Source organism: Plecotus auritus, assembly GCF_963455305.1.
Source record: "Plecotus auritus genome assembly, chromosome: 3".
Taxonomy (NCBI): Eukaryota; Metazoa; Chordata; class Mammalia; order Chiroptera; family Vespertilionidae; genus Plecotus; species Plecotus auritus.
Genome location: NC_137772.1, coordinates 80222616 through 80246401, shown reverse-complemented (window position 1 = coordinate 80246401; position 23786 = coordinate 80222616).

The following is a 23786-nucleotide window of genomic DNA, read 5'->3' as shown; positions in this document are numbered from 1 at the left end:
ACATTTTGCTATTTAATGTAGACTTAACTAATTCAACTTTCTCAGGCTATCCAACAGGAATGTAAAGCCCCATTTCTTTAAAGGGCTGGAAGAAAGCACCAGTCATCATTCAGAATACCCTTTTAGTTAAAGTGATACCTAAACTTTACCAAGCTAATGAATTGAGACCATTTCATAGGAATTTTTTTCTACCTAATTTATTTAGTGCAGTATCCAAAAATGTTGTACACTCTTTGGCTGCCCAGTGGGAGGGTATGTTAGACATACATTTATTCACAACTCAGAATCACCATGGACTCATTATTAGCCCTTCTCATTGTAAAATAATATTTTCTGCAAACACTTCACATGGCCTATCTATCAATTCAATTTACATTTATGAGTGTCCTTTATGTGTCCAGCCTGCAGTGTTTTGCAGACTTAATATAAAAGAAGATACAATAAATATTAAAAAGGCTAAAGCAAACAAACAAGAGTTTTTTTTAGTTGAACCTTAAAAATCAACAGTAATTTTAAAGCTCTCATGCATAAAAGAATAGATTGCCTGGCTGAAGAGCAGGGTGTGGATGTATTTGTGATCTATTAGAATCAGACTGCAAGGTGGCAGGTAGAGGTCACTAATTATAAAGTGTGGCAGAAACTCTTCCAGAATCAGAAAAGCATTTTGTGAAAAACTTGCACTGGGTAGGTACAGAAATAACATTATATGGTTAGTAAACACACACACACACACACACACACACACACACACACACACACACACACAAACACAACTTTAAACTAATCCTAAGGTCAAAAGTGTGATTTTTAAAAAATGTATTTTTGTTGATTTCAGATGATTTCAGAGAGGAATGGAGAGGCTGAGAAAGATGCAACATCAATGTTGAGAGAGAATCATTGATCAGCTGCCTCCTGCATGCCCCCCACTGGGGATCGAGCCCACAACCTGAGCATGTGCCTTGACCTGGAATTGAACCGTGACCTCTGGCTCTATAGGTCGATCCTCAATCACCGAGCCATGCTGGCCGGGGCCAAAAGTGTGATTTTAGAGCAAAGAAAATCTCCTCTTTAAGATTACCAGCATAAAGTTTAAACATTCATTCTGAGAACCAATTAGTACCAACCCAATTTTATCTGTACTAAATTCAGGGAAATTTGAAGACATCCATGCTTGAATATCACACAGACAATTATGCAAAACTTCAAACTTCTTTATGGGTCTGCAGGGACGGGAGAGAATATCTATCGTCTGCATATATATGACACTGCAAGCCATGGCATGGAGTAAACATTCACTAAAAATATATACATATAAAGCTAAGTAGAATTTCAAACAAGCCTCAAGAGAATCAGAAATTAATTTGGTAAAGCACAAACTAATCCCTAAAGGAATACATTGAAAAGACAGTATAGGGATAAAGAAACTATCCAAAGCAACATATCTTAATTCCAGAAAGTTCCAAAACATAGAGTTCTGCCAAAGAATGAAAACAGAGTCAACAGTATTCAAACCAGACAAATAGCCTTTAAAGGCTGTAATAAAATAGGCATTCAACCTACAACATGCTCATGAACAGTATGTCCCAATCTAAGTTTCGGGACCAGTAGAGTGCACATTTAACAGGAGGTGCTAAAATGATAACCTAGCAAAAATTCAAGACACATTGCCTTTAAAGGCTATGTGTCTAATAAAAATTTAAGTGTTGTTGATGAAGAAATTAAAAAGAAAAAAACTGTAAGGGTCCAGCATTCTATATTCTATTAAAAATGTTGCCCTATGGTTGAGAAACATTTATTCAATATCTCATTTTAGAAAAGGAAAAAGACATGTATCCATACATAAATTACTATAAATATAAAATGTATATTTATATATGTAAATATAGATATACATATATAAAGACAAGATAATTAAGAAAACATATGGTCTTAAGGGAGAAAAGGTGATATCATTGTTATAGCATCATTATCATTGTCCAATTACCTAATAATGTAAAAATTATCTAGTAAGTTTTATTTCTACATGCAGACCACTCAATCATCATTTTTACATTTTGTTTATGATCTGTTTCTCTTATAATACTTATTGTCAAAATTGTTCATGTTAAAAAAATTACACCAAGTCAGTTAAATATGCAAAGAAGAATTTCATTAAGACTATTGCAATAAGAGAGAGACTGAATAACTCTGCTGAAACAAAAGTCAAAAGGATTTTAAAATGCTGGTATATAATAACAGAAAAATACTGGAAGATACTTCAGGGGGGGCAGCAGAGAGGATGGTCCAGACCTGAGTTTGCTAATTGTCAACTGTCTCTTATCAAAATTGGTCTCCCCCCTCCTTTCCCCATAAAAATTGAGGGTAGGGCTCTATCTTCCTTGATGGTTACATGTTTACAGTTCAAAGGGATGACTCCCGAGGCCTTGGTAAAGACAGCCTTGGAATTAAAGCTGGAAAAAATTGAGGAAAGTTTACATCTCAAAGGGGCAGAGAAAGAATTTACAATTTTGAATTTTCTAACGTCAATGCACTCAGAAAAAAGTAGGAGTCAGGAAGAAACCTGTCTAAAGTTTAATCAAATTGAGAGGAATATTAAGGTCCTCTTGGTCCATCAAAGGCATCACTTTGCATGGATCAACTGACCCAGAAGTTTCTCTCCTAGACTGCAGCAGTTGGAGGTATTGGAAATAAGATATTGAGTACCAGCCCCAGCTGGTTTGGATCAGTGGATGAAGCATTGGTCTGCGGACTGAAGGGTCCCAGGTTTGATTCCAGGCAAGAGCACATGCCAGGGTTGTGGGCTTGGTTCCCCCCCCCCCCCCGAGTAGAGGGCATGCGGGAGACAGCCAGTCAATGATTCTCTCTCATTACTGATGTTTCTCTCTCTCTATCCCTCTTCCTTCCTCTCTGAAATCAATAAAAATGTATTTTAAAAAAAGATATTGAGTACCAGAATAAAGTTACCACTTTCCATAGCAGAATAGAATAACCAACATTACTTTGTAGAATAGTAGAAAAGTATGGTTATGTACATGAATGTGCTTAATATGATAAAATAAAATCATATTTAGCATTATCATCATGATGACAAGTGCTGGCGAGGATGAGGGGGAAAGGTGCACTGCAGATGAGACTGCAGATCTATGCAGCCACTGTGGAAATCAGTGTGGTGTTTCCTCAAAAAGTAAAAAATGGAACTGTGACTCATTTGACCCTGTGATCCCACTTCTAGGAACATATCCCAAGAAATCAGAAACACCAATCAGAAAGGACATATGCACCCCTATGTTCATAGCAGCACAATTTATAATAACTAAGATATGGAAACAGCCCAAATGCCCATCAGCAGTTGAGTGGATTTAAAAAGATGTGATACATACTACACCATGGAATACTATGCAACTGTAAAAACAAAGGAACTCTTACCCTTGAGATGGCATGGAGGGACCTGGATAATATTATGCTAAAGAAAATAAGATGGTCAAAGAAAGATAAGCATCATATGAACTCACTCATATGTGGAGTCTAATGAACAAAATAAACTAATGAACAAAATAGATTCAGATACATAAAAGCATGGAACAGACTGAAGAATCTCAGGGGGTGCGGGGGTGGGGGGTGATGGTGGTGGTGGCAGGAAGAGATCAACCAAAGAACTTATGAGCTCACATACATAACCCATGGACACAGACAACAGTGTGGTAAAGGCCTGGGTGTGGGGGCTGGTACGGGCTGGAGGGGGTCAATGAGGGGAAAAAATATAATATTTTCAACAATAAAGATAAATTTAAAAGAATGGATAAGCCTGGTATATCTCTAACAGCATCATATGAAATAAAAAATATCAATAGACATATTTCTACTAACGTTATAAATCTTCCCTAGTCAATAGTCATGAATGTAATATTTTATAATTTTACTAGAGGCCTGGTGATGAATTCATGTATGGGTGGGATCCCTCAGCCTGGTTGACGATTGAGGCCAATTGGGGCCAGCAGGCTGGGGGGAAGGGACCACAGGAGGTTGGCCAGCCAGGGGAGGTTGGCTGTGGGAGCGCACTGACCACCAGGGGCAGCTCCTGCGTTGAGCATCTTCCTCCTGGTGGTCAATGCGCATCAGAACTACTGGCTGGTTGTCCAAGCGTAATGATTGCTTAGCCTTTCATATATAGAGATTTATTTTATTTTGTTGTTTTCCATCACTATTTAATCCCTTCTATTCCTTCTTCCAACCAACTTCACCCACACTCCACCCTCATGCTCCCTACCCCTACACCCTCACCACACTGTTATCCATATCTATGAGTTTTTCTCTCACTCTTCTCCCCCTCAATTCCTCCACCCCACCCCCCTAACTTCCCTCCACCCCACCAGAGCTGTCTGCCTGCTATCTATGAGTCTGTCTCTATTTTGCTTGGTATTCAGTTTATTCATTAAACACCACATATGAGTGAAATCATATGGTACTTGTCTTTCTATGACTGCCTTATTTCACTTAGCATATTGTTCTCCAGGCTCATCTATGCTGTTGGAAAGGGTAAATTTTTATTCCTTTTTATGGCAGAGTAGTATTACAATGTGTAAATGCACCACCGATTTTTTATTCTCTCATCTACTAATTGACCCTTGGGTTGCTTCCAAATCTTGGCTATTGTAAATAATACTGCAATGAGCATACGGATATAATTTTAAACTTTGCAACCTTTTAATGTTTAGAAGAGTGACTATAATGCTGCATAGACATGGTGCAAATATATATATATATATATATATATATATATATATATATATATATATTGAATAAATGAAACTATTTCTTAACCACAATTAGTGTTAAACATACACTGCCGTGGCACTGAACAAAATGAAACCCACCAGCTTGATTTTCCTTGCCCTACACTCTTTGTAAGAAAATATTCATGTGGATGTGCTCCCAGGAGCTTGGTAGAACACACCTCAGTTAACATACTCCAATGCTTCTAGGTTATGGCTACCGAATTAGAGATCTAAACAGCCTAATGGAAAAAAACACCTTTCATGATAAGTAAATCCTGATACTGTGGACAAGCTCAGATTATTTTTAGTTTTTGTTGGTGTTGTTTTCCTTGAAACTGCTTGCCTATAAGCTGCCTACCTGGCTGCTTGAACTCTCCTTAGGAGGGGAATCCATGTTTCTTCCCAGAGGAAACTCTGTTAACAGCTTTGTTTAATTTCCTCTTGAAAAAAAAAAACTGAAACTTGGTGTGTGTGTTTTTTTTGTTTTTTTTTAAGTCACTGAAGATAGTTAACAGTTCAGTTAAAAATAATTAAGCCAATTTGTTAATATGAAACTTAAACTCCTTCAGATAGAACACTGAGCTCACAGGATAAAAGAGATTGCCTAAGTGGAAGGTTCTCCGGGGAGGCTTGGAGCCAGACCCAGCATGAGGTGCTTTATTTTCTCCTGTAAATCTTCACACTTCTGCACAATTGTTGGAAGCCAGTACCTCTGTGGGTAGTTTTGCTTATTCTTTTCTGCATGTAACTGGTCCCTACAGGGAGTATGTCTAGTTGCTCCTAAGCAGATACCCTACAGCTAGCTCAAAGCATTAACAGAATGCAGAGGGAACTGAATACAATGTGACAGATGCCTCCAGAAGGGACAGCCAGGGTAGAAACAAAAGACAAAGAATAAGTGATATACTGCACTTGCGTCTAACAACGATGGAACTGAAGCTCCTTCTCTGGGAATAGGGAAAAAGACCATTCAGTTATGTTAGTCCTACTTGTACTTCTAATCATTTGAAGCAAATCATCTAGCTTTCATCAGTCATAAATGCCTGTCAGTAAAAGGTAACATGTTTAAGTATTCAAATAGTACCTTAGTTAATAGATGACCCGATGTTTCTTCTTGTTGCAGCTAAAAGACTAAATCAGTTTCAAGCATTGATATCAATCTGTGCAGATATATACATTATATTTGTTCATTCATTTTTCCACTCAGTATATGTTGATTGATCCCTTTCTTTTGAATCAGGCACAGTACCCTTGGCACTACTGATTCTGCAGTGACTAAGGCAGAAACCCCCATATTTTTATTCATCCATTCACTCAAAATAATTCTATCAAGGAGATTGTTTTAAAATTCTTAACCCCAGGTTTTAAAAAATAGTTTTTTGGTGCGAAGTCTTCAATTTAATTTCTTCTTGCACATAGGTGGGATTTCTTTGCCAATCAGCATATAATAGGTTCATGAGCAAGCAAGTAGCGATTCGTATCTGAGCATATCACTGAAAGGAATTTTAGAGATAAAACAGGCAGGATTAGGGAGTCTTAGGGAATACAGAGGGTCCATGGGGATGGATGCATATATGAAGGACAGAGGCATCGCTGACTTGAGCAATTAAAGCAATTATTAGGTACATCAAAAGCAGCCCGACCTGAGCATCTTGGAAACGCCAAAATGCTTATCTTACTTGTACAAAGGACAGAAAAATGCCACCCTGAACCCCACCAAGATAGAGAAGTACTCATATATCTCAGTAGGAATGTATGTCCCTGTCTGTCTGTCTGTCATATACATGTGGCATACAACCATTGAAAAATATGTTCATAGTGAAACGTGGGGTTCAGGGTGCAGATTCTTCTAGTGGGTCCTTGTCTGACAAAGATGAAGAATAAATCCGTGGACTAACAGATTTCTTTAATAAAAATGTGGACGTTTATTGGAAGCATATACAAACTCTATCTGGGCAGGGGTGTCCCCAAAGGGAACCCCCTGAGAGGGGCCCCCAAATAGGAAAAGCCTGCTCTCTCTTTCTCTATAATGGGAAAAATCTAAATCCAAAAATCTAAAATCTGTCTCGTGTCCCTCTGTCTCCAGTTTATATACACTGTAGCTCTTTGTCTGACCCTCACCCTGACCCTTTTTAATTGGACTTCCTTAATTTAGGACCCCAATGTTTTCCTCATTGTTTATTCTGCTACATAGTATCAGTTTCAAAGCTCAAAGCCCACATGGTGCCCCCCTCTTCCTCTCTCCCTTATCTTGAAACATTCCTCTATCTCCTGTGAAAATAATGTTTCCTTCTTCTAGGTCCATGAATGTATGCCTTCCTCACCCCTTATCCTGTGGCATTTCTCTATCCTCTGGAAGATAAGCATTTTGGCATCTCTAAGCTGCTCAGGTCAGGGCTGCTTTTAATCTACCTTATAGTTGCTTTAATTGTTCAGGCCAGAGATACCTCTGTCCTTGGTTTATGGCTGTTTAAGTGCTCAGGCCAGAAATGTTTCCATCCTCCCTGCCCTCTCCCCACCTTCCTTCATGTCTGCCTGATTAAGCTAGCTAGTTAACCCTTACCAATAGGGTAAAAATAACTGATTTTCATATAAGGCTTTTGAAATCAAATATAGTCCATAAAATACATGTTATAATATTTATATATAGATATCATATCAAATGATGAAAACAATTAAATGAATATTATATTTTTAGGAATATTTCGAAAATAAGCTATATGTATAACCAAGAAAGATTACTTGCCCAATTTTAGAAAATAATAACATTGTACTATTAATTCATTAATTTTAATTAAATATTTTATATTTTTTTATTCTAACAACTTATGAATCTGTTTTAAAAGCTCGATGTTTGTCTTAAATCTACCTACACTTTTTTATACTAAAAACAAAATATCTACCTTATTGAAGCTGATTTAAAGAAAGTTTGCATGTGAAAGTAAACAGAACACGTTGAAAAGTATTTTCCTCTCCCCTGTCTATGTTTTATATGTCCCAACTTATTACACATTAATTTTGAAAGCCAGAAAAAAATATAGTTATTTAAATGAATAAAATTGGTCTAAACGTTTTGGAGCAGAGCATAATATGTTTTGCAAAATAGCTACAGCCATTCCATAAGAACAGGTAGAGCAAAGAAAGGCTCAGTGTGAAACAGTATGAGATTTCTAAATAAACATTTTATCCAAGACCCCCAAACTGGATAAGAGTATCTTCTGTAGATTTTTAAAATTATAGAAAATTCAGAAGATAAGATAAAAAGGAACATTTTTTTTAGTTTATATTTTCACCCAAGATAAATTTTAAAAAGAGCTAGACTAGAACTATTCTACATCTAATTACCCCAAAGGTAAGTGATATTAGTGTTTCAGAGTGTTTCAAAACTTATTTCTACTTAACCTCTGCCTCACACTTCAAATTAATTTTTACTTTTTTGCCATTTATTATTAACACTCTAACATAATACAACTCCTGCTTATTCTACCAATAATTGAAAAACATTTATTGAACACATACTGAGTTCAGAATGTTCCAGAGAAATAGCACAGACCTTGACCAAAATTGAATTATTTCTGAGGAGATTAAAGAAACATAAATCTGTATAAATCAGAACCAAACAATATGTAAAAGATCATAACACTAAGTAACAATAACTATGTAGTTAATCAGTAGCTATTGTTTTGTTATAATAAAGAGGTATCTATTGTGCACACCACTCTTTTACTTAATGCTAAATGATAAAGAAAAGAAAAAGCTAGTTCCTGTCATTAAAAATTCAAATAACAGGGCAACTTAAAGGTGTAGTATCTAAGACATCACTTAAGCTAACCCCTCACTGTCCTAATGAACAAATTGATAAGTTCACAATGCAAAAAATTAGACTGCATATAACAAGAAAATGATTTTAAAATCAAATGCAAAACAACAAATTAAAATACAATAAGTTATAATGTAAAGGTAAAATTTTGATTAAAGTTAAAAGAGTCTAAAATGGAAATGAAGAAACTAGGAATATGATTAGAAAAATATTTGAAAAAAAATGAGTTGAGATAGTACATGACATTTCAAATATTGCAGAAAAATTGAGAGTCTACTACATATATTTGTAATGCCCAAAATGATGGCTTTGGGGTGAATCCCAGCCAACTATATAAAAGATTGCACAAATATATTTATTTTTACATAGACTATGTGAAATTTTCCAATAAGAAGACAAAGGCTATGCATTAATATGTGTAAGGAAGTGAATATAAATGCAAGACTTGACCAAAAAAATAAAGTCAGTCACATAATCAATGATGAAAACACTTAAGATTCATCAGATGAAGGAAAAGAATTTCACAATAGGGGAAATACAAATGACTACTAATGTACATATCAAAAATGTCAATGTTAATTTAAACAGTGAAGAATCATTTATTTACATACTATTGTAACAAATTCCACGGTATTCAACCTCTTAAGAGTTTATGGTACTAGCAATCATTCAGTGATGAAATATACATTTGGATTATTTTCATGGGAATTAATGTAACATTTTTTGTCAATAAATTAAAAATATTTATATGTTCTATCTTAGTAAATCTTTATTAGAAGTTGTTTTGAAGAAAAATTTAGGCATAAAGATGATATTATGCTTTTACATAAATTAGTACAAAGCTGGAAACAACATAAATAGGAAAAAATAATTAAATATTTGAACTCAACTTTCCCATAAACTATTATAGCTGTGTTTACACACTTCAAAATGTGTATAGTTACTGTCTCTACCCAATAGGGTTATTAATGGATATTTTTCTTCCTTCTTATATTTCTACTAGAGGCCCGATGCATGAAATTCATGCAAGGGGCTCGGCCCTCACAGCCCCGGCTTATCCAGAAGGTTGTCCGGAAGGATATCCAGTCTAATTAGCATATTACACTTTTATTATTATTATAGATACCTTAAAAATGCCTTCATTGAATGTGTTCCTTATTCTATGAAAAGTATTTGCTCACTTTGGCAAGCAAAATATATGTTAGTTGAAATCAAATTAATTAATAGGGCTGCAGATGAAGAAGAACTAAAGACAAAAGTGGCAAGGTGTATCCAGGTCAAATTAAAGTCTCTCTCATAGCAGCTAATATACAAGACTCCAAAATATGGAGTTATAATGTGAAGGGTATTGGCTTCTGTTATCATGTCTAAAATACCATTGTGTCTCTCTTAATGTCCCCCCTAAAATTTCAGGAACATATTTAATTTCAGAAGTGTGAACTCATAGTAACACTTGATAACAGCCTAAGCACATTTTCTGAGATTCTGTTTGAAAAATGGCAATGTGTGGGCAATGGGATAGTCCCTACTCATTATTCAGTTCTTTTGAAACTTTAAGCTCTTGCTCCTATATAGGGCCTAAGGCTGTTGACTATATATTAATAGTTTCCAGCATCAGTGTGCAAGAAATATTACCATCCTACTACACTAGATATTTTCCATCTTAATATTTTATATCATAAAGCTAAATGTAGTTTGGCTGATAGCTAAAATTGCAATGATGTGAAATTTTTACTTCACTTTGTTTATTCATAAAACTCAACTTTGTTTAAAAGCATAATGTGACTTTAAACAAATTCTTTGTTTAAATAAGTTTTATCTCTTAAGGCAATCAACTGATCATGAATACATCAGAAGTTGACTATTTTCTGGAAATAGTCAAGAAAATTAAAAATATGTATCTGACCTGTGTCACTTGCATCAGTAATATCATCCATGTTTCTAAACATGTGGAAACTGTGTTCATTCTCTTTTAAAATTTCATCTCAATCTCTTCAAATTAAGTTGATATTAGCAGTCGATGGTAATGTTGTCACCAAAATGTCAAAGACTGAGCAAAATCCCGATGCTTGCTCCACAATAATGAGAGAGATATCAACCTGGAAAAATATTCAAATTCCAGCCAGGAGGCCTCTCAGAATCTACTTTATACAATGTTTGCTTTCAGGTTTGTCTCAAGAAAAAAAATACCAAGTAGGCAGTCCTCGGGTTACATCGGACTCCACTTATGTCGTTTCATGGTTACATTGCCATCTCCCATTTATTTATATATAAAAAAAAGTCCTGTCATTTCGATATATGTACATATGTGCTTTATGTTTTTTATTATTTATTTGCCACAAGTAAAGGTCAGGAATTATCTTTCTTTTAAATTTTTACTGTTTCACTTCATTACTGCTGTGTGTGTGCTCCATGTGAGTGACGTAGGTGCTTATGTAGGTGGGTTCCGACTTACAGCGAAAATCACCTTACGTCCTGCAGTAGGAACAGATCTCCGACGTAACCTGAGGACCTGTGGTAAGCTAGAAACGGTCAGTATTCTCTCTGTCTTCCTACATAGGATTATGAGTAGTAATTTATTATTGAAATATTTGGATATAAAACAACCCTATACTTTCTTTTTGGCCAATTAAAAGAGTAACCATGTCACTATCATCTTTCTGTTTCTATTTACATAAACCCAGAAAAAATACAACCAATATGCATGTATTGTTGCTCCATTCGTATAAATTTGTTTAGAGCAATAAATTTCTTCTGTACTATGCTGTGGCTTCATTTTCCAGTGTGTCTTAATTTCAAATAAAATAAATTATTAAACATTTCTTTAAAAACATTTTCTTTCAATTAACCTTGATCATTAATTTATACTTTATATATTCAACCAATTATTTTATAAATAATTCAATTCTGCAAGGTGGTTTTAGTAGGGAGGAAAAGAATACAAAAATGAATGAGGCAAGGCCCCTTCATTGACAAACTTATAATGGGGGGTGCAGATTACAACGTAATAAGTTCTATGAAAAGAACACTCATCTAGTGCTCTGGGAGCTCATAGCCTAAGGAAGCTGAGTATTTCCCTAGGGAAGGGAGCACATTAGCTTGCCTTGGAAGATGGATAGGGGTTTTCTACAGGGAGAGATGAGAAAAGTGGAGGACATAGCAAAGTTAAGACCTTAAAAGAATATGCTATATTGGCAAAAAAGTTATAATCTGAGTATGGTTGGAACTTAGAAAACTTACTTGACATGACTTCCTTTATAGGAATAATTTTTTGCTTCTGTTTCCTGAAAGTGGGTATAACTAGTCTTAAAAGGTCGGGCTTCTTCAAACTGATTCAGAAGCAGTGCTATCCTTCAGTCTCTGTGTTGCAGCCACATATTTCTTTTGACATCCTCAAGTTCACACAGCTTCTCTCGCCTAGGATTTTGACCTTCCTGTTCCTTTTCATTGGAACCCTGTTCTCCAGCTCTTCACATGGTTGGCTCCTTCTCATCATTTAGTCTCAATTTACATGCCACTGAAGTAGCAGCCATATCAGTCTTTCTCACATGACCACACCTCATATTCATCGTGGCAACCATCACTTTTTGATGTTATTCCTGTCTAATTTTTATCTATTGCTTGTCCATTGATATAAGGATATATCATTTGTAAAGTCATGAAATCAGTCTACTGTATTATACAACACAAAACCCATCAAATATAAAGCAGAGAGAAATACATAGTAGGCATTGTATAAATATGTCTCAATGAAGAAATGAATGGGGCAGAAAAAAGCAGATGGAATATATAAACTCTAAGAACAATTAATCAAATACTTGTATTTAATATGTCAGCATCAGAATCTCATGTCCCCTCAAGGCTTTTTATGATTGGACTTCATCAAGAGCAAACAGTGAAAGAGGATGGAAGGCCTGTGCAGGGAAATAAATGGAGGCCCTATGTTTTGCAAATGCAGTTAAATGAGCCAGTGAAATATGTGTATTAATATTTATTTGCTTCCACTTATATTCAGAGGTGGGTGAGCCCTGGAGATGTTGAGTTTATATTTACCTTACTTATATCACAAAATACTTGTGAGATTCAAATGAGAAATGAATATAAAAATATCATAAAATGTAAAAGATGACATTTTCTCGCCTTCTAGTATTAAAAGAAATAAAATATAGATTCTTTTGGAGTAGAAAGAAAAACAATTTAAGATACCAATTAAGTAGACTACCACTGGTATATTTTCCATTACCATCTGGTTCTTCTCAGTTTGCGAATTTAGTCAGGAAAACAATAAGTAACAGAATTATAAGAAATAGAGCTTTTGTTGATCTTCAGAAAAATGATTGTATCATGATGAAAACAGTGTTCTTTTTTAAATGTCACACATAATTGTGCATAGCCAAAGTAAATGAGCTAGTAAATGGGCTGGCATTAATAATTATACTGACATGCGTTCAATTTCAAGTGTTGACTAATAAAATGATTGATAATTTTCAGATAATTAAATTTACAATTATGAAAGAACTTTTAACAAACGTGACTTGTAGCTTTTATAATGTTTAATTAAGTACATGCTAATGTAGTAATAATTTATTTTATCAGTAAAACTTTGTGACTAGATGTGTAAAGTTAAACAATTTCAACAAGAATATTAGTATCAGAGGGCTTTAAATGTCATTTGAAAATAATGGTTTATTTTTTGTGTATATTTTAACTCTTGCTCCTCATCTTGCATATGATTTTATACAGAATTAAGCCTTCAATCTTACTATAGACTTACCATTTCTAGAGCTCTATCAATAAGAATTCATAAATACATTAAAAAAAAACAAAACAGCTTAGAACTTTTTTAAGCAGCAGAAGAAAGCAGAAGAAAAGAAAGTCACAACAAGGGGAGGGCCGAGGAAGACACGCCTATTAGATGTACTGTGGTTTCTTTGTTGGGAACTTGAAGCTGAAAAAGAACAGTAGGAGAAAAATGAAAAATCTGAATAAAGTATGGCCTTTAGTTAATATTAAGATATCAATATTTCCTTAGTAATTATAAAAACTGTACCATACTAATGTAAGATGTTAATAATGGAGGAAACTGGGTAAGGGTCATATGTGAACTCTGTACTGTCTCCACAATAACTTTATGAACCTAAAACTACTCTGAAATGAAAAACTTATTAAAAACCTATAAAAGAAAATATATTCATGGGTTTAAAAGTCATAATTATGCTGTCTACTTATTGACAGGTCAAAATATTTGGTGAGTGATAGGCTATAGAAATAACCATTATATTAAGTGGCAATTTTCAATCTTAATCCTATTACTCCTAATAGGAATTTGTTTTACAAATCAAGAAAAATGAATCATTTTAATAATGAGTAGCAGGTACATTTATAGGAATGTTGAAATCAACATCAAACTTTTAGTCTGAAAGAGCTATAAATAATAAAACATACATGTATATACATATACATTAAATATCTTTCTGAGAAGGTTCTTAGAAAGATATTCAATGTGTATGATCCAGGAATCTAAGTGTCATTATTATCTCTGCTGAGTTATATACCATGTAATTTCCCTAAACACTGGCTTCAACTGATTAAATGAGGTTTGGAATCCTGATCAAGGAAAATTGATTCATATTCTGACCAGTGAATAGGGTTATGATCTGGTTCAACAATATAGGCAGAACCAAATAGATTTTCTCTCTCAGAAATAAATAATTGACAATAAAATGCAGATAAAATTTGCCAGTTTTCTATAGTGGCAAAAATAATGCACCCTAAGTTGTCATAATTGTGTAAGGACAGGAGTAATTATTATCAGATATGAATGAGAAGAGTAATCAAGAGAAACTAAAAGCAAGAAAGAGGAAAACGAAATCAATGTAAGAAACAAGCTGGGTATCTACAAGAGGTGAGAATAGGGGAGAAATAGAGGAGAAAAAAATAACAAGCATAATCTACCTTTGAGAGAATGGTATCCTTTGCTAAGACCTATCCAATTTTCTGCTTTGAACACAGTCTTGGCAGTATTTTGAATTTTGTTCTTATCACATTTCTTTACTATAAATCCCTCTTTTCTAGAGCAAGTAAAGGTCAGCTCTTGTACCTTCAGTCCAAAGAACCCATCTAAGAAAGACATCAGGATTATGCTAAACATTATGCTTGCCCATTAGAGCTCCTCTCTAACCATAATACTTTTTTCTTTTGAGTTTATCTTTAGTGTCCCTTTTTCCCCCATTAACCCCTCGCCTCCCTGCTCTCACCCACCCCAGGCCTACTGCACTATTGTCTGTGTCCATGGGTTATGCATATATGCATCTAAGTTCTTCAGTTCTAATATTTCTTGATTTCCACTGGCACTAGTTATTTCCTGGTTCTCTCAGAACCTAAGTGTCATTATTGCCAATATTTGATCAGTCTTTAAAATAAGATTTAACTAAATTTCTAACATTACAGTGGTTCAAAATTATACTACCCTATGAATTATTTTTAAATAATTTTGACAGAAAACATCTTCCTTATTATATGTAGCTTGGTGTGAAAATAAATTACAAACCCTTGGGCCTGTATAGTCACTTCTCGTCAACAAACTAATTTGTCCTCATTGTTCTCATTTAGCTTATATATAAACAGTTATATCTAAGACATTGAGAGCCAGAAAATTCCTGGAGCACCAGAGGATAAATACTCCTGTTGGCACCATATGATTCTCATCATTGTACATATCACAACTGTTTCTCAATTTTCTTTTCTTCTGACAAATTTCTATATTTCATGAGGCCCATGATGTGTTGCTTACCATTATATCTTCAGAAACTGGAATAGTATCTGGTACTATGGTTGTGAAAAAGAAATATTGTACAATGAAAGAGAAAGTAGGAAGAGAGTTATTAGCCAACCACACTAAGAAGAACAGAAGCGATAATTAAAGTATTAATAAAAGCCTAAAAACAGTGACATAGTGACTTCAAAATTATGAGAAAAAAATATACAATTTTACTATATGCTTCATTAAATTATATTTTAAGGATGAGAGTGAAATATTTTGCTAGTCAAAACAGAGTGTATAAAACATTGAAGCAATAAGAAGAAACTCCAAAAGAATGTGTTTCAGGAATAAGGGAAATTATCTCTAAAATAAAATCTAAGGGGTAAAAACAAAAACTGAACAAAGAAAGTGATAGACATGTAAATAATTCTGACTCAATATTAGAATTTTCTAATTTGTAGGGTTTAAAATAAGAGAAATAAATAAAGGTAAATAATTATAACTCAAAAAGAATTGAATTATTCCACAGTCCTTGCATATTTTTGGAGAAATGTAAAGATGTTGGTTACTGTTATATTCCAATAAAGCTATGTGCTTGTTAAAGTTTTAAAGATTCACAATAATAAATAAATAAATAAGAAGTAAGTTTATTGATATGAATCTAATAATAGTAAATATGAATGCATTAATAAAATACAAAAACAGTCTAATTGCAAAAACTTCAGCTATATGCATTTATGAGATGTACTGGAATAATAAAGATATAGCTAGAATAAAAGCCAAAGATATAGCATTTGCAGGGGAAAAAATGGTAGTAGGGACTACTTCAAATATATTCTCTCAGTTTTCCTTAGTAACTGAAAACTGATTTTCTTCAGAACAGCAATTTGTCAAACTTAAAGCTATATTTTCCTGGTTCCCTTGCAGTAGGTGTAGCCAATGAAGCATAAACTGTAGCTTTAAGGAAATCTAATAGAGATTCACTCAATTGGAAGGAAGATCCATTTTGCACTTCCTCCCATTTTCCCTCCCTGCTGCCTGAAATGTGGATTGAGTTGAAGGTGAAAATTAAAGCATCATGCTAAAAGTGACAGACAGAAAGATAAAGAGCATTGTTCCTTGGTAACTGAGGAGCTGCCATTTCAACGCTGGACTGCTTGTCTCCAGACTTCTTTTATTCAGGAGGAATAAAAGCAATCTTGCATTTCACTTTGGGTTTTCCATTACATGCAACTAAACTAAATCTTAAGTGAAATATTGCAGAAATAATCATCAAAAGAATGCTGATGTGACTAATCATGATCAAATTATTCTACTTATTGAAGCAAAATAAATCCGCCCACAAAATATCAGTTTAAAACCTTTTCTTTTTTTTCCTGTGTGTTAGTGATCCAAACAGTAAACAGGGACAGCCTCCCTTTAATTCCCAATATCTGGGGCCTTAACTAGAAAGCCTCAAAGTCTGGAGATGATCCAATGGCCAAGAGTAAGAATCATCTTAAAGAGTCTTTACTTCCATGACTTGCTGTTGTCAGCTTGTTAGGCCTCACCTCCCTGTGGCCTTTCCATGTCAAGTCTTCATGTTCTTCAGTTTGGGCTTCCTTACAGCATGGCCCATGAGAAGAGATGCGATTACCTTTTATAACCTGCTTTTGGAAGGTACATAGTATTACTTCCTCTTTAATCACAAGTTTTCCAAATTCGAACAAAGACCCATCTTTCAATGGAAGAAGGGTCAAAGTCACATTGTGAGAGGAGCATATGGGATGAGATATACCATTGCAGTCATTTTTTTCAAAACACAATCTGTGATACAGAGAAAATAGGTATATAGGGTCACGAAGTAGTCATAAAATATTCAATTCATGAGGAAGAAAGAATTCAAATCAAATTATAAAATAATATAGCTTTAACATACATGAAACAAAATTGATAAAACTGCATGGAAAAATTGACAAATCCACCTTTATAACAGGAAGGTTTAACAAATATCTCTCAGTATACTAAATATTAGGTAGAAAAATAAATCAATGAGAATAACAAAGACTTAAGTAACATAATTGATAAGCTTGAAAAAATGAATTAAAAATAGGATATGACTGGCAGGGATGGAGGGGTAGTGGGGGAATAAGGACACATTGGTTCACAACCTTTCTAATGCCGGGACTCTTTAATACAGTTCCTCATGTTGTGGTGACCCCCAACCATAAAATTATTTTCGTTGCTACTTCATAACTGTAATTTTGCTACTGTTATGAATCGTGATGTAAATATCTGTGTTTTCCGATGGTCTTAGGCTCTACAGCAGCGGTTCTCAACCTGTGGGTCATGACCCAAAGGGTAGGGAACCGCTAGCAGGGTCACCTAAGACCATCGGAAAACACAGATATTTAGAGACCCGCTAGCAGGGTCCCCTAATCAATAAAGAAATAAAATTTAAAAAAAAGAATCACCTTGTCCCATGGGCAAGTTGATTTTTAACACTCAAAGACTAACCTAATATAAAAGAAATAAACCAATTGCTTTATTAAAAAAAACATTGGGGAGCCCTAACCGGTTTGGCTCAGTGGATAGAGCATCGGCCTGCGGACTCAAGAGTCCCAGGTTCAATTCCAGTCAAGGGCATGTACCTTGGTTGCAGGCACATACCCAGTAGGGAGTGTACAGGAGGCAGCTGATCGATGTTTCTATCTCATCGATGTTTCTAACTCTCTATCCCTCTCTCTTCCTCTCTGTAAAAATTCAATAAAATATATTAAAAAAAAACAACATTGGAGATTTTTGTGCTTAAATAAAAGCAATGATGGCATCATGAAAAAAAAAATAGGACAGTTCTAACCAGTTTGGCTCAGTGGATAGAGCTTCAGCCTGCAGACTCTAGGGTCCCAGGTTGATTCAGGTCAAGGGCATGTACCTTGGTTGCAGGCACATCCCCAGTAGGGAGTGTGCAGGAGGAAGCTGAACAATGTTTCTCTCTCATTGATATTTCTAACTCTCTATCCCTCTCCCCTCCTCTCTGTAAAAAATCAATAAAATATATTAAAAAATAAAAAGAAGACAGTGCACATATTGGGGAATGAGCATTCTTTTCAGGGAGTTTAAAGATAGAACCCACACTAAGTCAGAAAGCAATCAAATTTAGATGATGCCTACCTCATAACATTTTCAAAATTTAATTTCCAAAGATAATATAGTAGAAACTCTACATAACCATAGAATATTAAAAAAAGACTTTCAAGACACAAAAGTACAAATCACAATAAAAATATTGATAATAATCTAATAAGTTAATTTGAGAATTATATTAATCAAAAGGTGCTAAATATAGAAACCAAAAATAAAAGCCACAATGTAGGATACTTGTGAAAGATATATACAAAGAACTGGCATAAAGAATAGATAAAGAACTTCTACAATAAGTAAAATAAAGACAAATAACAATAAAAAAGTCTTAAAGTAGCTCTCAGAAAAAAATAAATGGCCTTGAAATGTTTGACAATATGATCAACCTCATTTGTGAACAGGAGAATGCAAATTAAAAGCACAGTAAGATATAATTACATCTCAAAGTGGCAAAAGATGCATACCCAGCTTTAGTAAGAATGCAGAAATGCCATAAAGAAGTTCTCATACTCAGCTAGCAGAAGTGTAAATACATACAACCTTTTTTGAAAACAACTGAATATTACAATTAATGAAGTAAAGCAGTTTCATACACTATGAATCAGCAACTCCACTCACATTTGTGTACCAGGAACTATGTGCAGGAATTTTTATAATAGACTTGTTTAAAAAAAAAACCACATAGAATCATCGAAAATTCTGTCAAGAGTAAATGGATAAATAAAAATTATAGCATATCATGTGCAGTGAATGTCATGGAATTACAATCACGCACATTAATATGACTAAATCCTTCAAGCCAAAATGATTTTGGAAAGCATTTTATAAGAGAATATATACAGCACCTTTTATTTATATAAAGTTCAAAAACATGTAACTAAACAATGGAATAGATACATATGTGGTAAAGATAAAAATTTTGAGTAAATAATAAATATATCTACAGCAGAGGATACCTGTGTGCAAAGGTGCCAGTGATTCACTAGGGAAGGCCCTTATAGAGGCTTCAAAGGACTAGCAGACATTTGGTCCTGTCCAACATGTCCATGGAGACAGTCCATTTGTGAGAACCCACTTACCTCACCTCATGTGTCATTACCAGCTAGGCTACCAAGCCAACAAGTGTTATTATTGGCAACACAGCCATAAAACAATTATTGGAGAAATAGACATAATAGTACTTTTATGTATTAATCCTGTAAACAAAAGTAGAGATTAACTTCATGGGTTGTTTTAACCAAGGGACCTTTTCTAAATGTAGACATTTTATACAGGACCAATATCAAGGACCATTTAGTATGGACTGAATGTCTCCATGGATGTTCTGGACAGGACCAAATGTCTGCAAGGCTTCAAAATGTCTGCCATTTCAACAATCAAAGTTATCAGTAGTAGATATGTTGATGTTCATTTTTTTATTATTCTTTATGCCTCAATCAAATATTTTATTATTAAAGCTGTATTTACCTCAAGGCACCAATAATTTCATTAAAGTAATAGCCTATGTTCTCATTTAGAAACACAATCCTTAACAAAATTACGTAGTAAATACAAACCACCTGCTTCCTGGCTTACAACTTGTTACTCAACTTTTAAATGAGGTTTTAAACAGCATATACAGGTCGTAATGGTTGAAGTTAAATCAAGCATATTGTTTTCTGTTTTTTTTTTATGATAATGTTATAGTCCCCTAAATTGAAAAAAGATACACATAAATCACATAAAATATACACATCACTATATACACACATATACACATTTTTAAATGATGACTAAGATATATGTTTGCAGTAAAATTTATAGACATAAATGTTTTTAAAATAATATTTAATTATAAAATTAGGCAAATACTGTCAATTAACTTTCATTATGTATTCAACTTGCACAATACAATTTGGCTTAGAACAATCTGTCTATGAGATTATTAGAATTTTTATATCCTGGGAATAAGCAGTATAACTCAACTTACTCATAGACTATAAAAGTATTTTTGTCTTTAGAAAACGTTTTTCATAGATGAAATAAGAAAAAGAAATAGCCTTTTCATTCATGTTCATTTTTTTCAAGTAGGATATAGGATAGAGTTAGAATAACAGAAATTATTAAGAAGATAAAAATGAAGTAGACAATACTGCAAAGACTAGCTATTTTTGCATTGCAGCTGCAGAAGTAGTGAATATTGGTACCTTAGTATAGTCTATCAGCTAAGCAAGTTGGAGCTCATGAGTGACTGATGGGGCTGACATAACCAGGTCAGAATACTCTGCTAGGCCCTTTCAAGGCATAACAAAGAATTAACATAAACAGAGCTATGTGCTCCTTTAGAGCGGGCATAAGGGTTAGATAAAAAGTCCATAGCAAGTAGGTTATGAAATCCTTTTTATTTCTATTGCAACTAGGTAAGCTATCAATAATTCTTATAATCACAAAGATAAGTGTGGACATGCAGACTTACTGCTGTGTTCGCAAATGCTTATGCCTGTTTATAAAATGGCATCTCTCTCATGTTTATTCATGCTCATGGGATCTTGCCAGCTTTCTGAGATGGTTCCATGTGTGATAACAGTTCTAAGGAGCAAGTCCCTGTGGCTAGGCACAAAATCCTAGTGAGATTACCTGAGGCTCCCTAAGAGCTGTTCATGGAGGTTTGGAGAAGCAAGTTTTTTAGGCTTTTCAGAGTTTGGACTCTCAAGGTTCAAATTTTCTTGTACCTTCCTAATTCTCACTCCACCCATCTAACAGAAGGATCTATCTACAATCTAATTTGAGCATGCCAATAATTTGAGTATAATTGCTAACCTGCTTAAAATAATTCAAAGGTTACCCAAGTATTGCTTTGTAATTTGACTTATTTCAAAATTGCCTTTTGGAAAATACAAATCTTGCATTTCATCTAACATTCCTTCATCATAATTTCTGGAGATTAATATATTTACATATTGAATCAATATTTCTAACAAAATTTCTCTGCAAGAAATCAATGGACCTAATAAGAGTTTTCTGCAATTGATGTGCAACCAGGTCAGAATGGTCAAAAATGGGATTTCCAGCTGGATGGGATAAAAAACAAATAAACTACAACATCAAATACTTGTATAATCTGGCTATATTTACTGTCAATCAATGCATTTAGCTTGATTTTAAAAAACAAACACAGCAGTCTATTTTGGTATCACCAAAAAGTTATAGAATTCTTGGCTGTAGAGAGTCCTTAACAATTTCGTACTCCACAGAATCTACTAAAGAAAGATTTGGTGCAGATCTTGATCTCAACACTCTCCACATTGCACTAGATGATTTGTGCATCTGTTTTCCCCTACTAGGCTTTTAATTCCTCAAAGATGAGATGGTTGCTCTCAGCTTTGTATCTTTAGCATTTAGGATGGTCCCAGGTTGCATATTGTTTCTTTAATGCTTAAAACAAAATAAAACAAAACAAGTTGTAGTTAAGTGGGAAAGAAATGCAAACAATCTATATATATATAAAAGCCAAGTGGCCAGAATGGTGGAACGGCCAGAATGACCAGAATGACCTGTCGCTATAATGTGCACTATGGCAGCCAACTGGTCCAACTGGGGCCCCAATCAGCTCCCCCAACCACCCACAGCCCCACCCCCTGGCCTGCCCCACCCCTGATCAGCCCCCCTACCATGATTGGGGGTGGGCCAGCCAGCCAACCTCCCAAGGCCACTCCCCCGGCCAGCCCAGCCCCAATCGGCCCTGATGGGGGCGGGCCAGCCAGACCCCAGCTGTGCATAACTTCATGCACCGGGCCTGTAGTTTGAGGATAATTGGTGACTATGTTCTGGAAATCTACATTACATACTCTGTTAACAATGGGAAGGCATCTCCAATTTATGTTTGAATGTGGGGTTGAAGAGAACCCTACAAAAGATGTGAAAGAAAGAAATCAATGTTTGAAAATTCTTAAACTCAATTTTAGAAATGTTCATGTCAGAGTAGAGAAATCAGTCAATCAAGAATAGTGTTTATTTAAGTTAGAAAATGATAACACTGAAATATTGAAGAAGTACAAGCTGCTGCTAATGAAGCTCAGAAACAGTCAGATTAAGCAGTGTGGCCCTATGTGGTAGTATTTAACATTTTTATCCCCTTTTTTGTTTTCTGAAAAATGAACCTATACCCTGTCTACTAGTCCTCTACAGTATATCTACTCCTGAAATGCAAGACCCATCAGTAGAAAAATTATGGGATTTGAAAACAGCAGAAATAAGCTTGATCCCTGATTCAATAGCTTTTTTTTTTATTTTTTAGCAATAAATTGAGTCCTTTAGGTTTTATTAAGACTAGGGTTCTTTAAAATGAGGATAATGAGTCTTGCTTTGCCATAAGATTTTTATTTTTAATTGAATTTATTGGGGTGACATTGCTTAATAAAACCATACAAGTTTTTTTTTTTAAATATATTTTATTGATTTTTTTACAGAGAGGAAGGGAGAGGAATAGAGAGTCAGAAACAATGATGGGAGAGAAACATCGATCAGCTGCCTCCTGCACACCTCCTACTGGGAATGTGCCTGCAACCAAGGTACATGCCCTTGACTGGAATCAAACCTGGGACCTTTCAGTCTGCAGGCCGACACTCTATCCACCCAACCAAACCAGTTAGGGCAAAACCATACAAGTTTCAAATGTACAACTCTATAACACATCCTCTATATACTGCATTGTGCACTTACCACCCAAAGTCAAGTCTCCTTCTGCCACTATTTGCCTCCCTTTTTTCCTCTCCTACCTCTCCCATCATCCTTTCTTTCTGGCAATCACCATACTTTTTGTCTGTTTCTGGTGTGTTTTTCTGAGTAGGGGGTGGTGCTTAATTCCTTTACTTTTTTCACCTGGCCCCCAACTCACCTCCCCTTTGAGCATTACTAATCTGTTCTCTGTATTCATGACTCATCAACAAAATAAAAACACAACATACTAAATGGGAGGACACATTCATCAATGATACATCTGATAAGGGGTTAATGTCCAAAATTCATAAAGAACTTATAGAGCTCAACATCAAGGAAATAAATAATCTAATTAAAGAATGAGCAAAAGACCTGAATAGACACTTTTCCAAAGAGGACATACAGATAGTCAATCCTATCTAATAAAGAAAGACTATGCTAATTGACCCTCATGCCATCACAAAGATGGCGGCTCCCACAGCCAATAAGCGGGAATATGCTAATTGACTGTCCCACCCTCAAAGATGGTGGAGCCCACAGCCAATAAGGATGGAATATGCTAATTGACTGTCACGCCCTCAAAGATGGCGGTGCCCACAGCCACAAG